The sequence below is a fragment of the Bombus flavifrons genome, chromosome 18 (genome assembly GCF_040668555.2).
Source record: "Bombus flavifrons isolate JBK064 chromosome 18, iyBomFlav1_principal, whole genome shotgun sequence".
NCBI classification, from domain to species: Eukaryota; Metazoa; Arthropoda; class Insecta; order Hymenoptera; family Apidae; genus Bombus; species Bombus flavifrons.
Window position 1 is genome coordinate 6,009,872 of NC_138459.1, and position 18,291 is coordinate 6,028,162.

General features: G+C 35.4%; 2 long non-coding RNA genes across 2 annotated transcripts; one reads left to right on the forward strand and one right to left on the reverse strand.

Moving 5' to 3' along the window:
• The first annotated feature begins 12,436 nt into the window (after positions 1–12,436).
• LOC138188989 (uncharacterized) lies at positions 12,437–13,589 on the forward strand. Its single transcript, XR_011175787.1, has 3 exons — positions 12,437–12,528; positions 12,666–13,250; positions 13,326–13,589. It is a non-coding gene; the product is annotated as an uncharacterized LOC138188989 (long non-coding RNA).
• LOC138188988 (uncharacterized) lies at positions 12,743–16,301 on the reverse strand. The gene is made up of 3 exons (XR_011175786.1): positions 15,947–16,301; positions 15,533–15,649; positions 12,743–12,845 (listed from the first exon to the last, which is right to left on the reverse strand). It is a non-coding gene; the product is annotated as an uncharacterized LOC138188988 (long non-coding RNA).
• Between the last annotated feature and the right edge of the window lie 1,990 nt (positions 16,302–18,291).

Genomic DNA, 18,291 nt, shown 5'->3' on the forward strand with positions numbered 1-18,291 from the left:
AACGTTATACGTTATAACGTAATACTACATAACGTTATACGTTATAACGTAATACTATATAACGTTATACGTTATAACGTAATACTATATAACGTTATACGTTATAACGTAATACTACATAACGTTATTCGTTATTACGTAATACTATATGAGGTTATACGTTATTACGTAACACTATATAACGTTATACGTTATAACGACATACTATATAAGGTTATACTTTATTACGTAATACTATATAGCGTTATACGTTATAACGTAATGCTATATAACGTTATACGTTATAACGTAATACTATATAACGTCACACGTTCTAACTTAATACTATATAACGTTATACGTTCTAACGAAACACTCTATAACGTAATACGTTATAACGTAATACTATATAACGTTTTACGTTATAACGTAATACTACATAACGTTATACGTTATAACGTAATACTACATAACGTTATTCGTTATTACGTAATACTATATGAGGTTATACGTTTTTACGTAACACTATATAACGTTATACGTTATAACGACATACTATATAAGGTTATACTTTATTACGTAATACTATATAGCGTTATACGTTATAACGTAATACTATATAACGTTGTACGTTATAACGTAATACTACATAACGTTATTCGTTATTACGTAATACTATATGAGGTTATACGTTATTACGTAACACTATATAACGTTATTCGTTATTACGTAATACTATATGAGGTTATACGTTATTACGTAACACTATATAACATTATACGTTATAACGACATACTATATAACGTTATACTTTATTACGTAATACTATATAGCGTTATACGTTACAACGACATACTATATAACGTTATACTTTATTACGTAATACTATATAGCGTTATACGTTATAACGAAATACTATGTAGCGTTATACGTTATAACGTAATACTACATAACGTTATACGTTATAACGTAATACTACATAACGTTATTCGTTATTACGTAATACTATATGAGGTTATACGTTTTTACGTAACACTATATAACGTTATACGTTATAACGACATACTATATAAGGTTATACTTTATTACGTAATACTATATAGCGTTATACGTTATAACGTAATACTATATAACGTTATACGTTATAACGTCATACGTTCTAACGTAACACCTTATAGCGTTATAAGTTATAGCATAATACTATAATAACGTCGCCAAGCAAGTCGATTACGACTTAGGCTTTCTAGGAAAGCACATCCTGTTATCCCGTTGACTGCGGATTCGTTATCGAACCTAGGACCATTGTCATTAGTGTCTAATTACAGCGGTTACCTGTCAGTTCTGTTATATCCACACTTGTACTAATAATCATATTTGTACTAGTAAATATCTTCTCTATTGCATAACAGCAATGTCTAATCCAGGTGAAGATTCGTTACATGCCCCTAACCCTAATCATGAATCTGTATTGGTCTGTACATAAAAATTAATTCAACGATTCCGCATAACGGGATTAAGTAAATTTGTTTTGTATTCAAGATTGTAAAACACATATAAAATATATTCAAAGCAACGTAATGTAGATCTAGTTTCGCATATTTCTGCATATTTTTGCATGCGTCTAGAGGTTTTGCATATTTTATTATATTTAATTATAAATTAATATTTCAAAACATAAGGAACATTAATAATAAGTATGTTATCGTGCGCCTATATGTTTCATAACAAAATAACTCTGATTCTTAGATACTTGTTGACACGTTTTCAAACTCTCCTGCTAGTTATATTTTTCTCGCCTTTAGACATCTTTTTACACTTGTATTAGTTACCACATATACTACTGCGAATAATTATAAACTCAACCCTATTTTCAGATTTTTTATGATACTAGAACAAGAATTGAAAGAATCGTTTGCATAATTTCATATTGTAATATAAAACAAAACTGAAGATAGAAGAAACAAAAATTGTTTCCTTTCGAACTCTGGAAAAAATTAAATTTTCTCTTAAAATTGCGTTTTTGGCTGTGAAACAATATAAATTCAATGTTAATTTTGTTATCTTTCTATTTAATATTTAGTGGGTTTTTCCTTTGCTTTTTTTTTTTATTGCTTCTATCAATCTGTGAGGTACACTATTCACTGATTTATTTAAAAAAACAAGAGAGATATTATCCAAAGAAGTTATTGCTTTTCTTTAGAATTTAATGTATATATTAATTTATAAGTTAATATATGTATTAAAGAATGACATTGTCGTACTCAAATGGAGAGATTCGTGAGATTTATCAACAAAGCACACTCCCATTATGGTACCAAGTACAAGAAATATTCGTAACATTCATGCTGCTTTTACAATCCAACAGTCATTTAGAAAATTGAAACTACTAACTGTTCTTGGATACAATAAAGTGTAGTACAGATTGTTCGGATCAAATGGTTTCTTGTGCCACTACAATTAGAAAAGGATTCAAACGGTACAGGAAACTTGGCATTCAGTTTCTTCTGGAAATTACAGAAAAACGATTTAATAGTTTTGAAGATTACAACAAAGAAGAATACAAATAGAAAATTTAGAGAGTTATTAGTTATGAAATTATTAGAGCTGACTGATAATGTAATGAAATCTTCTGTTTAACGTAGATATCATAATATTGTCATCCGAAAAAGTGCTTCCGGACTGTTAGATAGAGGAACGCGTGGATAAATTTCTAATAGAAATATATATTAAAGTAAGCATAAGTACAGGTGTAGCATATGCTGATCCAGATGATAAATTTAGCAGTGTTACATTACAATAGAACATGATAGGGAGCACGCTGATTCATTGACAGCAAAGGACATTAGCAAAAAATTAATCTTGGTGTGTAACTCTAGCTGCAAGTTACAAGAACCAGCAATAAAAATCTACTTATAGCTCTTTTGTTTCTAGACCTTCGGATCCAAAAACAACATTCATATTCAAGGACACAATAATACGGACCTCTCCTTTTCTTTAACTTTTTTTCTTCACTAAGTTCTATTTTCTTCGTAACAACGGTGCCCAGGTCACGGGTATACAAAAGAGAAAGATGTAGAGATTTTCTAGAAGTAAATACTTCAACATGGACAAAGCATTACATTGTAAATAATTTTTTTAATAAACCATGTTTCTATATTACTTTTATGGCAGTTTAATAGTCTCATTATTGTTGAGAATTGTGGATTTTAGTCGCGGAAATAAACGTATAGCAATACTCACATTACCCGTAGAACTTTAGTTAACTAAATTCTAAGATTTATAGCGGCTCCTCAGGCTAGCCGGACATGTGAACTGTGAAGACGTATCGACGTCTGGTAATCATCTTGCCCGAAGAATAAGATCTGTGTGTGGCGAACCACGGGACAGAAACCGTTGAAATGTTTACTGTCGAATGCCGCTACAACTGTTTCTTTTTAAGGAGAGCTATATAATTACTTTATACCTCTGTTAGGTATACGTCCTTCCCGTGATCGTACCTACGTTGAGCGACCCGTTATGTCACTTCGAGCCCAAGCCCACTGCCATAAACCTCGGACACCCATACTCGGATTAGAACATAATCAACTGTTCCTCGGTTTTATTATTTAAGTGTAGCTATAATAAAAAGTCTGCACCAAAATATTGGGGACCTTCCCAAACGTTCCAAAAGAAAGGCCCCGATGTCCTTTCATCTCCGATATATATTTTACGAAATAGCCCTAGTTAGATTATTGAGATTCGTGCAATCAAAATGATATTAAAATATGGCTATATTTCACCAACAGTCTTTAACTAAATTAAAGAAATGCGTAATACGTGACTGAGACCCTATCTTATATAGTATCTTATTGCAATTTAGCTATTCTATCTCATTCGCACTTACCTTTGATACGCGCATGGTTGTGTACCTTAGAGCACGACAGAGTGAATAGGATTCGGGTAATTTGCTTCTATCCTTAAACAGTCACCTCCTCGGATATATGGCCACGCGCAGATCCGATTGTTGGCTATATATGCAGGCATTACGCGGGGAAAAGTAATTCTTAGAGGAATCAAAATTTCAGGGTTTAACAAGTTCCTAAGTAGCTGTACGTATAAGAAATGCGTAAACAATATATAGCAGTAACTCCCTTGCCTCTGAGGCGTCCTGTTGGTCTTCTTTCCAGTAAGGCATAGTACTTGGTAACGCTGGTAAATGTACAGATAGTACTCGATCTCTGCGATTTCAGTGATTTTTAAATATGTTGCGAGGGGAGAGAAAGCACGATTCTGAACAACTTCTTCCTTTTCCTAAATACATATAGCCGACTAAACGGTATCGCCAAGTTACCGCGATATTCGCAAGAAACTGTCGACAGCACACAGTCAATTCTGCCTATAGTTGCACGGCATCTATGACGTCGTATGCATCAGTATTGGTTGTCGATCACTTACCTTTCGTTTATAAACGACAAGCGTGCGATGTTGATAGCCCCGTGCACGATCATAACTTGTAACACCTAATGAAAAATGAATGTTATCAACATGTTAGGTTTACGTTCGGGTTAGGTTTTTCAATCAGGTGGCCGCAGCGAGCAAGGCAACGTGTGCTCGCTAAGAGCGACGTTTTTCTGATTCCGCAACTTACATGCCAAACGGAAAATACGGCACACGAATTTCATTCGTGTGTAAGCAATCGCGCGCTCCAGTGAAGTGATTCAAAGAAGTGTTACGAATAGTGATTGTGAGGGGAAGTCAAACAACGCAGCAGCAGATACCAACAATCAAGATTGCAACCAAAGGAGAAAAGTATTATATAAACGGGTCGGTAGATTTACCAGGCTTAAAGCAACAGCAGCAAAATAACAACAATCAAAACGATATGGCTACAGAAAAAATAGAAGAGCAGCGGAGACAGGAGTGCAGCCACGATAACGAAAGATGTTACCAAGACGAAAACTGGAAGCTAGCAAAGACTAGCAAAAAACGTAAAATAATTGCAGGCACAAGTGCCGCAGGAAATCTAGATACAGAAAAGCAGCGATGGCTGCAAGAACTACCATTAAGAAACTCCTTCAGCTCGCTAACGGAAGAAATAGACGATGACCCAACAAGCAAAACCACAACTCAATCAACACATATTACAAAACCACCACCAATATTTGTCGAGGCCCAGATAATAGACCCGCTTATTGATCGATTAAACAATATAGCTGGGAAGGATAATTACACAATAAAACAAACAAAATTAGAACAAGTAAAATTCAAACAAACGCCCCAGAAAATGATAGGAAAGTGATAAAAGAATTAAAGGAAAAAATGCTATATACCACATGTACCAGCTCAAAACGGAAAGGAGCTACAAAATAGTTATAAGAGGATTACATAAAAAAATTAACACAAAAAAATTAAGCGACGAATTAGCAAAAATTGGCCATCAAACAAGAGCAATAAGCAATATGACAAAATACGATACGAAGCAACCATTACCATTATTCTTAATAGAACTTGAACCCAGAACCAACAACAAGGAAATTTATGAAATCAAAAGAATTCTAAACACAATAGTAACAGTGGAACCACCACGCTACAAAAAAGATATACTACAATGCATGCGGTGCCAACAATACGGTCACACAAAAAATTATTGTAACAGAAGCCCGGCATGTGTTAAGTGTGCAAAAAATCACTTAACAATACACTGCCCATACACAGGAAAAATAGAAGAAGTTAGATGTTACAATTGTAACGGAAACCACCCAGTCAGTTTTAAAGTATGTGAAATCAAGATACAATTACAACGTAAACTGTTTCCACCACTTCGCAATAGGTCAATCGATAACTACCAACCACAACAAAGTATAACGGATAATGAAACAACATTGAAAGCACAATATGAACCAAAAGCTATAAACAGAAACATAGATCCCCAAGGTAACCGAAGCTATGCGCAAGTAACCCAAAACATTAGACAAGCAACGCTCACAAACAATCAGAGTCAAAGCAACAAAATCGAAGACGATACAGAAATGAAAGAAATGCTCAAACAATCCATTAAAGGTACGGAGATATTAGGAAGAATGGTAAGTAAGATAAACACAATACTAAGGTAACAAGAACAACAAACAACAGTCATGTTACAACTACTCACAAACTTGCTAAGTAAAAAATAGAGATGGACATGTTGAAAATAGCAGCCTGGAACTCCAATGGCTTGCAACAGCGAGCCTACGAAACTAAAACATTTTTGTATAAAAACAATATTGATATACTACTTGTCTCAGAAACACATTTCACTCTAAAAAGTTACATGAAAATACCGTACTACACCATCTACGACACCAAACACCCCTCAGGTAAAGCACATGGAGGAACTGCAGTAATAATAAAAAATGACATCAAGCATCACCTACATAGTCAAACAAATCAAGAACACTTACAAGCAACCACTGTCACAGTACAAACCAATGACAATTACTTCCAGATATCAGCAGTATACGTACCTCCGAGACACAAAATGACACTTAAAAAAATGGGAACAGTACTTTCAATCCTTAGGCGACAAATATATAGCAGCAGGAGACTTTAATGCAAAGCACACGTTATGGGGTTCGAGAATTAACACGCCGAGAGGTAGAACATTAGAAGAATACATTAGAAGCAGCAACCTCAACGTACTATCTACAGGAAAACCAACTTACTGGCCAACAGACCTCGATAAAACACCTGACCTGTTGGATTTTGCAGTAACAAAAGGACTAAACGTAAGCAAATTAAAAATAACAACCAGCCTTGAGCTTAACTCCGACCATACACCAATTATATTAGAATATACAAGCAAACCATTATTTTATAACAAGTCAGAGTCGCTTTGCAATAAAAACTGGCAGGAATCTAAATTAAGCATAATGAATAAACTAAATATATACAAAACAATAATCAAACCAATCTGGACATATGGAGTCCCACTATGGGAGACGGCAGCAGTGAGTCACATAAATTAAATAGAAACAGAGCAAGCGAAAGTTTTAAGGACAATAGTTAACGCTCCATGGTACGTCAGAAATGAAGACTTACTAAAAGATTTAAAAATTCCAACAGTCAAAGAGAAAATCGCTAGATATGCAAAAAGGTATAAAGAAAGACTTGTAACACACCCAAACCAGATGATTGCTGAAACGAATAAAACCATAATAGAAAGAAGACTGAAGAAAAAGCATCCCGCAGACCCCACGATAGAAATAAAATAAACAACTTGGAAGATGGAACCCCGCTGGGGGTAACCATCCACATGTTATATTATTATACCACTAAGCTATAATATTTTACCAAATGTATTTACTGGACAAATTGTAAAATTTAAATTAAATAAATAAAAAAGAAAAAAACGAATTTCATTCGGGGCCGAGGTGAAAATAGCGTGACTGAAGGACGACAAGATACCAGAGGCACGTTAGAGCACGCCGTTGATATTATACCCGCGTCGTATGTCACGTTATCAGGGAACGTGCATGGAATGGACCGGCACCCATACTCCGGATCTCCTCCGTTGAAATTCAATTCTCGTTAACTTACCGTGCCGCAATTGAAACGCAATACAACCGTCGACCCGATAAATATGGCTAGCCTCTCTCCCGCCCTAATTTTGATCGGACACCTCTAGATTTTAACAAAATTTCCTTTACCATAGGATATGTATTGGGCAGAGGTCCATTTTTCTTTAGAGTGCTTTCTACTTTGCCATTAAAATCTATAACGTAGTAAAAAGTTCTCTCTACTTTTCGTTCTTGTTTCACTTTAGGTGATCTTCGGCAACATTGAACAACTTTGCATACGTTACCACACCGATGAAACTTTACTCGAGATTGTAACTGGTGGAGTTCTCTTTGGAACTCCTCTAATTCGACGTACTTTTCGTTTCTTCTTTTCCACTCGAACGATCCATCTTAACATACTTGAAATTAAATTCGATAGGAGCTTCGGTTTAAATTTCAAAATCCAGGTTATTGGCAAAATTTGTAGAATTGTATTTCTTCTGACACAAAGACGCTTCATGATTCCATAGAGAGGATTTGTTTTAGCGCAGTCACTGCTGATTGATCATCGCGGTGAAGACAGGATGGAACAGCATAATCCGACAAATACGTCGTTATTTTCTAGTTAATGGTTCAACAAAAACGTAGCTTCAATCTTCTAATTAACGTTGCTTGTACGAAACGTCTCGAATCAAAGTGCTGTATAAAATGGTTCCAGTTCACTCTATTTCGAGCCCCGAGTATACAAAGACAATTTGAACTTCATGTCGCGTATTTTAATTAACGCGAGTCATACGCAACGTTTCGAATGCGAGAGCGTTGGTTCGTACAGCAACGAAGGTTGTACGAATGTCGTAGTTTACACGGGGAAAGAATTTACATTATTTTCTGGAAAATGTAATTTATTAAAGAATACCTACACTTTTAAAAACAGTACATATCGTACTACTAAAATCTACAAATTTCCCGAGCAATCTATTAAGTTTTCCAGCTTTCTAATTTTTACAAAATACAAACGTTAGCTCTTATAATTGTTCAACTGTTCGTTTCGTTGTACGGCAGAACCGGTGAAATTCTAATACGACTATTTTCATTCGCGCTTTCATAACGATACATATCGTTCTTGGTCTCATGTTCCTCTCGATTATCGTATTGTACGACCAGCGCTGTGATGGAAATTGAAATATTTATTTACTTAATATTTAACGTAATAGTTTAATTGCACATTACAAAGCATTATCGTTCCTGTACAATTATCATTCGACGTCGTTAATCGATAGCTGGGTAAGTAAATACATCATCTCATAATGAAAATTGCAATTACGATCCATATTTAAATTAGTCATCTGGCAAATATGAAACTTATCATATAATCATTCCACGCGTGATAAACGAAATGAATTTGTTTTTAATCTCAATATCAGATTCATTAATAGGTTTGTTCATTTTTTAACGGATGTAATAATTATTATATCGAGCGGAAGTTTAAACGAATAATTATAACGAATAAACATTGCAATAGAAGAAAAATGACGAATATCAGACCAATTAAGGAAAGAAATTGCAACATTTACTTACCCTGGCTTCATTTATTTTCAAACTTCTTCAAACACTTACGCTGACAAAACAATTTACAAAATATGAAGATTCGCAAACGCGCACGTCGAACGAAAAACTCCCTTTAACAAAAAATTTTACAATACTGAAATAGGGTAGTGATCAACGTACTTGATAAAATACACACGCACGCGCGCGCACACGCACACACACACACACACACACACACACACACACACACACACACACACGCACGCACGCACGCACGCACGCACACGCACACACACACAGAAACATATACGTATATGAGAGCATATAAATATAACGCGTTCAAAGAAAAGCAGACAAATTTATTACTCGATCTATCATAATTTTCATTAAGCTGTTTCAAGCGGCACTTAGTAAACGATAGGATAACGCGATTAGACCTCTTTACCTCTTATGTGAACAAAACGATGTATATTAAATAAAGTTAGAGACAGTATGGAATATCTAGTTCACTCGTTTTCTGGCTGGTCGTCTAGTCTAGAATGATTGATATAATCTGCTTCGACAAACTGAGACCAATAATCGCAAACAATAAACAGGAAGCGCCTAAGGCTGACACCCAAACTTCACTCAATGCTCGATGTTTGAGTCGAGCGCAGTTCGTACTAGGTCAAAATCGTTGATTTGTCTTGTAAAGTATATTTCAACAAATATCGATTTGTTGCGTGTCATGGAAAATGCGAATACATGACTTAAAGAACACTTTGAAATCATTTGCTTCGTATGTGTGTGTGTGTACTTGGCGTGTTTATTGTACGTCTCAATCTAGGCCGATTCTTCGGTATAGTACCGTGATAATTGCTTTTGGAACGACCTATAAATCGAAGAATTAAATATTCTCCATGGTTTTATTTTATGATTATCTTATTTTTATCCAAAGAATCATGAACACATGCGAAAAGTCTGATCCGATGTATCGCGGTCGCGCGCCTCGTCAGCGGCCGAAACGTGAGAATGAACGTGTAGCTTATGTGCGTGGAGATGTGATTCGTAGCTGAAGCATTCGTTACAAGTATCGCATTTGTAAGGGTACAATTTCCATGGATCGTCTGGACAATGCTTCAACTTGTTGTGATGATAAAAGTTGTACATTCCTTGAAACGAATTACCACATATTCCGCATAAAAAATCATTGCCCTTGTAATAATACGTGTTATGCTCGACTAAACGTTCGTAGGATTCGAATAACAAATGGCATATATTACAGATTGGTTTATCTTCCACAGCGCACTTCAGCGCCAGCCTAGAATCTTGCTCAATATGCAAGTGTCGTTCGTGAATTTGAAGACTCTGTTTCTTAACAAATCCTTGATTGCAGAACTTACAAAAGAATTTGTAGTTCACCGAACACGAAGGCGCGTGAGTAGCAAGCATATGAAACTGTAAGAATCTTTTAGTGGAAAACATCGTGTTACAAACGTTACACTTTTCTGTGGCTGTTTTGCGATAGGTGCGCTCGTGTATGCACAAATTTTTAAATGTTCGGAATTGTGTTCCACAAGTAGTGCAAGGAAACTTTGTTCTGTTCATCTTGACCGCTTGGTGACCCTTTGCGCGTGCAATCCCATTAAGTAAGCTTCTGCGCTTTGCAGCTGTATCGAATGACGAAGAGAAAGTGTCATCCGTAATAAGCGTACTCGTAGTCAAATAATTTTCCAAAGATCTTGTCGTCCCACTCGAAACATCCGACATTTGTTCCAAATCAGGTGACTGTACTATGCCGAGTTCCATGTCACTTGGTTCTTTCAAGGACCGAGACAAGCGGTTTACACAAGGTACACGTTGTTTATTTCTTAAGACTTTCATTCGACGACATACATTCTCGTGTTGTTTCAAACATGAGTATAGCCAAAATCGTTTGCGACAACCTTTGCATTTGTGTTGTTTCTTGAATGCATTGCAATTTATTTCAAGATCAACCGGTGGAGCGTCCTTTTTTGATCTTACGGTCTTCAAACAATGCAAAATCATGTGCCGCTTCAACAATGCCACCGTGTCAAACTTCTCATAACACACGCAACATTCCCTTCGTTTAAACACAATATGCTGACGCAGATAATGAGTTAGTAACTTATTCATGGACGTGTAACGCGCGTTGCATATGCTCGAAATGTAAATCGTATGGAACAATTTCATGTGCTCGTGCAGGTTCTCCTTCGAAGAAAACGATTTTTTACAAATATGACATTGAATTATTTTCTGCCGATAGACTTTAAAGTTTTTCTGAAATTCAACCGATTCTTGTTGAGATACGATTAACGTATCAGCGAAAGATTTTACAAATTCATTGAATCGCTTTGACGCAATCGTGTCAGCTTTCAAAGGCATGTTACATGTCGAGCTTGTTTCACGAAAACCTTCAAATTCCTCCTTCACATTTTTCGATACTGCTTGTTTGAAAGCATCTTCGTTTTCCTTTTCGCTTTCGTCTTCGTCTTCGTTTGACACAAAACTAGTAGGTTCCAAGAATTTGTCGCATTTCTCCAAACGGACCACGCATTCTTTACACTTAGCTTCAGGTGCAGATCTTCTACTTTGGTCAACTATATAGGGGGACTTGTTTCTTTTAAAAGATCGTCTTGATCTTCCAAAGGTCTCAAACTCCAATAAATCGTAAAAATCATATAAAGAAGAAGAACATCTTTTCACTGACCTAAGGTTGTATGGCGTATAGTGCGAGGTATTAGAGCTTCCAGGTTCAGCTTTTATTTCGTTCCTTAATAAAGATATCATTGTTTTTAAATTCACATGAATTTGAACAAATGGTCGTTTCCTAACAGGTGATTCGATTCGCTTAACAGAAGTAGACATCCGAATAACTTCTGCAGCCGTTGATGTCTTGTTACTAAATGTGTGGAGCGTTGAAGTTGGAACAATAGTCGCAGTAACAGGAATATTCTCCGTATCGATAAAATTTTCCGGGTTAACCCATTTGTCATTCGGTTTGCCTTTGTACGGCGATACGAAGTCTGTAAGAACGGTTTGCTTCATTCTTCTCGAAAGTGTACCATGCGAATCGTTTAACCGTTTCGGGAGCGTAGACTTGATATTGTTGCTCGAATCCTTGGTGGGTGTACTGTTTGAACTATTAGATAGTTTCAAAGGTATATTTATTGAGCTATTTACGTTTTTTGGGCAGGGACAGCGTGAAGTATTTGATTCTGCCATGACTATACCATCCGAATGATTCGACTTTCCTAACGATTCAGGAGATGTTTTCGTGATTTTGCTTTCACCAGAAAATATTGCGTTCCCATGCGCATGAAATAAATGAGATTGGATATGTCTTTTGTAGGAAAACCTTCGGTTACAAAAATTACATCCATATCTAGACAATTGTTTCGTATAACATTGCTTCTTTAAATGATGTATCAAAGAAATATGCATAGTGAAAATCGCAGTGCAATTATTACACTTAAATACATTACAGGTATATAGTTTGTTATGCTGATCAAATAAACGTTTAGTTTGGAAAGTTAACAAACAAACGTTGCAACTTCTTCTGTTGTTTGAAGGTACTTTATGTTTACTTTTTCGTTTATCAGGATCCAAGTTCTTATTTTCCAGATACGTTCTTTCTTGAGGAAACGCGGATTCTTCGTGTTTAGAATAATCGTCATCCGAAGATTCACCTTTAAACGTCGCTGTTCCATTTTCATTCCCTGTATTCGTATCAACTGGCGACAAATCATCGCAGATCTCTGGATCGATTGGCTCTTCTTTTATTCTTATTGCATGGTCAGAAGGCTGAAAAAAATATACAAACCTAACGTAACATTCTCAAAAACGAAAAATCTATGAAACAGTCCTAGTCTAGTAATTGAAGCCAATCGTGCCATAAATATCATGGGTAGGATAAAAAGCTACGTATAGAGCTACAGAACTAGATATTAGAAAGAACGGTTTATGACGCCATGTTTATGAGTTAGCCAGGTTCTACCATTAAAAACATGAAATACATAACTGCATAAATCCAGAATATCACATAGGTAAGAAGAGAGGTGTAAATTTTGCGTAAATTTACGGCTTAATTAGAATTTCTAAGAAACTTTTCCTCAACTCCTAACATTTTCCATAGGACAGGGCCGATTGATATTGTCAAACTATTGTGTAGTGAAGTCGACTATATACAACTCTCAATTATATTCAAATGTAAGAAAAATCAGATTCGCAAACAATACTATTAGCATGGTTGTTTAACGTTATTTCATGAATGTATCCTTCCAGGTAACAAATCGGTACAAAGCAACGAGCGGTTCTTCTACATGTTTAAGAAATTGTATATTATAAATGAGAAATGAAATGTACGACAGAGCAACAAACACCATGCAAAACTCTAAAAATACCATATCATTTGAAAATATAAAAAAACAACTCAGAAAGTTTACAAAAATCACCATGAATTGTTTAAAATAGAATTATTTGTATGCAATTCGATGGAAAATATTGTAGAATCAATTGCGATCAGTAACCGATGTGAGAAACAGTCAATGGTAGTAACTGGTCAAACAAAAGGAAAACGTGTCTGTCAACGGTGCTCACATAAGCTGAAACACTGATGCGATGAACGCATCAATGATTTTTGATCTTATGTAATGCATATTGTCTTGCATCGATGCAGAAAGTAATATATTTTCTTAATTGGTAGGCAAAGCCATTGGGTATATATTAAGTATATATTGATATACTGATGTCATTTTACGAGACTTTAGGGTCGATGCGTAGCGTCATTACGATACGTTTCAGCTTATGCAGGCTGCTCAACGAATTTTTTACGCTAGACTATACTAGAACTACTGTCCCGATGCTGTTCGGGCAGTATGAGACATATGCAAAATTCCTCCCTTTCACTATGTTGCCAATTTGTATAAGAATATATGTACACGCGGGTAAACGCACACGCGTATCTGTGCCTCGTTATAACAGTGTGCGGAATAATTTTGTATTTGAACTCATAGCAGCAATATTTTTCATAACGCATGCAGAAATTTAAAGCTGGGCATAAGGTTACACGAGCATTAAAACGGACATACGTTTCACAGTCATTTCGTACGTACGTAGAAGTCACGGCATACGAGCGTCGCCTGTTTTGCAGAGTTGGCGTAACAATTACTCACGTCCTATCAGTGTGCTGACACGCATATGGTCGAAGCGCTAAATTTCTAGTTCTCAAAAATAGCGATTGTTCTTAACTGTGGCGTAAGCCATGCTTAACGGAACGTTCGCGACATTGTGTTGTAAAACTCCAATAATACCTTTTTAATCTGAATCGATATCGAAGTGCGTTAAAAATTGTAAATAATTTGATTTATACAAATGATGTTTGCAATAACAAATGACTTATAATAAACAAATGTAAAAATCTTTGCACAAAATAGAAAAGTTTTCATTCCGATACAACTATTCGCTATAAAATAATCGCTGGACATACATAAAAAATACGTACTCATCGAACTGATATCGAATCCACTCATTTACTCATCGAACTAACGATACTGAATCCTGATACTCAGCTGAATCCAATGCCCGTATTTATATAAGTACATCAGTGAAAAGGTAACGCACGTTGCCAGTGATGAACGTTCTTGGTACATGTGTGAGTATTAATCTATTATACGGCAATATATTTTTTACAACATACGTTGTTTCAACGCTCGTATGCTTCGACGCTTGTATGCTTCAACGCATTAATATGATAAAAATCTAATCTTTCTTATTAATTCTCTTGGTATCGTACGAATAAATAGATAACATTTCACGATACATCAGCGATTTCCATTAATATTACATAAAATATATTTATATATGTATAAATATCAATTTTATATTCTACAAGCCGAGGAAAATTAATAACAAATAATAATAACACAAATGGCAAACATAATCAGTGTACTAAAAGTTAACATATTAATGAAAATAAATTTCTATTTTTATACAATAAAATATGTAACTGAAATTTAATTGTAAAATAATCACATTCGTATAAACTCATTACTCTACAACGGAGCAATTAAATATTATATTGATAACAATAATAAACAAGGTTGCATCGATGCTAGACATTCTGCATTACTTTAGTATTTTTATTCCATGTATTATTATTGAGCCATAATATATAAAGCATAGACGCAAGAGATCATAGCGCGTTGGCCAGAGTAATCTTACAATTGACAGATACATTATACAAAATTTTATGTACCATGATGGAAATTCCTTCTAATTCAACAATTAAATTTCATTTGTATTACAAATCACAAGTTTGCGTCACAACGGTCAAAGAAGCAAATCTTACTTTGTCATATTGAAATAGTTAAAGAAAGTGGTACATAAACATTAGCTTAAAATGTTATGTTAACCAAGATTTGTAGAAACAAAATATATTATTCAATACGGTCAAAGTTCTCTTATCGAATGATGTTTCAAAAGGTACTTACGTCCATTTTGTTGTTCAATTTTATATCCATGTAGATTGCATCAATGGGCCGCACGTAAACTAACACTCGAGCCATTTGCTTTACGAAATTATTATTAGTATTAGACAAACTGCTTGCCTGTGCACAAGGAAAATCTATGATTAGTGAGTAGTAGACTTCAATAATATCCTCAAAGAACAATTCGCCAAATAAAATATAATAACTATAATAAAATAATAAAATATAATAATAATATAATAACTTAAAATATGCCATAACTGCACGATAACAGTAGCAACTTGTAAATGAATATAGAAATTGTATGAAATGCAGTTATCAAATATATTTAACAAAACTGTAATTATTTGATAAAAAGTTGTGAAATCAACGAAAAGCAGAAGAAAATGGAAGATATTTCAGGTTAACTTGTCATACATGATCTTAAAAGTTGTTTGCACTGTCTTATTATTCACTTATTATTCACTTGCATCCAGAACATGTTTTCCTTTCTTAATAGTTCGCGTCAAGATAGAATGTAAATTTTTTTTATACACACATAAACATGCACAGAGAGAGAAAATACCGCTCGAACTCGGACACCACCATGAGCAGCACTGTGGGCATTAAAATGGCATCCTCCACTAGTAGCAAACATGCCGCTCAGTTCAGACAGGTTCATGCGTGACTACAGCGCATGCGTGTTACTGAGTAGATTTTCTGACTAACTTCACGTTATGTCCAATACAATTTTTTAGTTCACGATTCTATATAAACTCACGTGATATATGTATGTATACCTGTGCATCTAAGAAGCAACACCAACACACGTCAATGAATATCTGATTATTCCTGCATCATAAGTATTACAAGCATCGCATTCGTGTACACAGGTTTGTAAACTCCAGTAGAGGGGGTAATGCTCTTAATATTCTGAAATGTGCTTTACAAATCGGCCGTTAGTCGCAGTGCTGGCATCGATTTGTTAACACTTTTGTTTGCATTAAAGGTACAGAATATAAACAAAACTGCTTTTCATAATTTTCATCAATATACTTAAAGTAGACATACAGTATTTCACGTGACACAAAAGAATGTTGTTTAAATAAATGTAGTTTTACATAATACAATAGAATTTAGTTTTAGACACGATCGTGCTGCAGACACAAGAAGCGCTGCGCGGCAAAGTCTAACAAATCGATTCAAGTCCCTTACTCGAGAAATACTTTCTGGCCCCTAGGAGTCTTACCCACTCTAATGGAATTCTTAAATTTGTGTATACGAACATGGCAAATATGTGCATACATACACAGGCGCACGCGCGCGTACGCGCGCGCGCACATACACACATGTATTTACTGTTGACTCTGTCAAAGGCTTATGAGATATCACTGGTTGTTAAAATATTTGTCAAAATATCTGTTTTATACTCTAGCGTTAAGGATGAGAATCTTATTGCTCAAGAAATTAAAATGTGGTTAAAGAAATGATTATTTGAACCCTATGGACAGTTAACTTTTGCGGTCGGTAACTTACCGACAACATATTTATATGTGTCGTATTATCGCTAGAATTTACGTTGCGTAACAATTCTTCATTTGAATTAGCCATCGTTTTGTACAACAGAGATTATATTTACAGGTACAAAAAAATGTCTTCTACAAAGTTTAACGAACAACAGTGGTGTTTAGACACGCAAGATGCAATTGACAACGTTCTTGGGTTCGATAACGAATCCACGGTCAACGGGATAACTCTTTACTAAGCGTAGAATACTTTTTAAGCACAAAATACGATTGCTGGGACGCTCGGTATAAACTGCTCGATGTGTAACTTTCCAAGGCGATCGCACTAATAATAGACTGATGAAAATTTTCCTAGCTTTACAATCGCGTTCGTTTGTTAAATACTCGTTAGAAGCATCGGGAAAGTTCCAATCGCCGTTGCTAGGCAGTTTCTGCGTGGAGTTTGATTATTAATACAGCCCATTGTATGTCTCATGTGCGTCCCATTATATTGGCACCTCCGAGGTAAAATCACACGTGACCAGGCCCGTTTGAGGCCGTATGCCGCCACAACCACATTTCTAGGGAGAACCATACAACCTCTCCACACCTCCGTCAGGCAAAACGTCCATCCCGTGACCCTGGCTACCAGTTGTGTCACCTCGAGCCCAATCTCACTATCACAAATCTCGATCAATTACAATCAGATTGAATGACAACAATTGCTTAATTACGGATATGATAGAATCTAGGCTAAAGTGTTAGAGGATTTTCCCAAAATTTCAAAGGCAAGGCTCCGGTTTCCTTTCATCTCCGACATATGTAATATCATCTGAGATACAATGATACAGACGGAACGAAGTACAGAATAAGCATTTATATCAGTATACATAGACGAGACGTAGAATAAACACGTTTATCGCACATCTGGAGGCATTGGGAATTTTTAGCATTTTAGTATTATTCCAAATGTTACCGACTCCGTGTCTCGATAATATTATCACCCTTCAGCACATTATCCAGTCCAGCACATTGTTAAATTAAAACCATCTCAATTTCTGGCATGGATTTTTCTGGCAAAAATCATCCTGGTAATCAAGTGATTACTACGTAGCGAAGCTACAAAAGTATGGATTGGAACACACAACAATATTTTATTGAAAGTGCAACAGGTTCTCTGTGCTAAGGAAAATAAAAACTGGTGTTTTCTCGATAATGTCTAGACTAACAATAGAGTGTTTCTTTTCGATTTTGAACTTGAACATCTGACGACGAAGA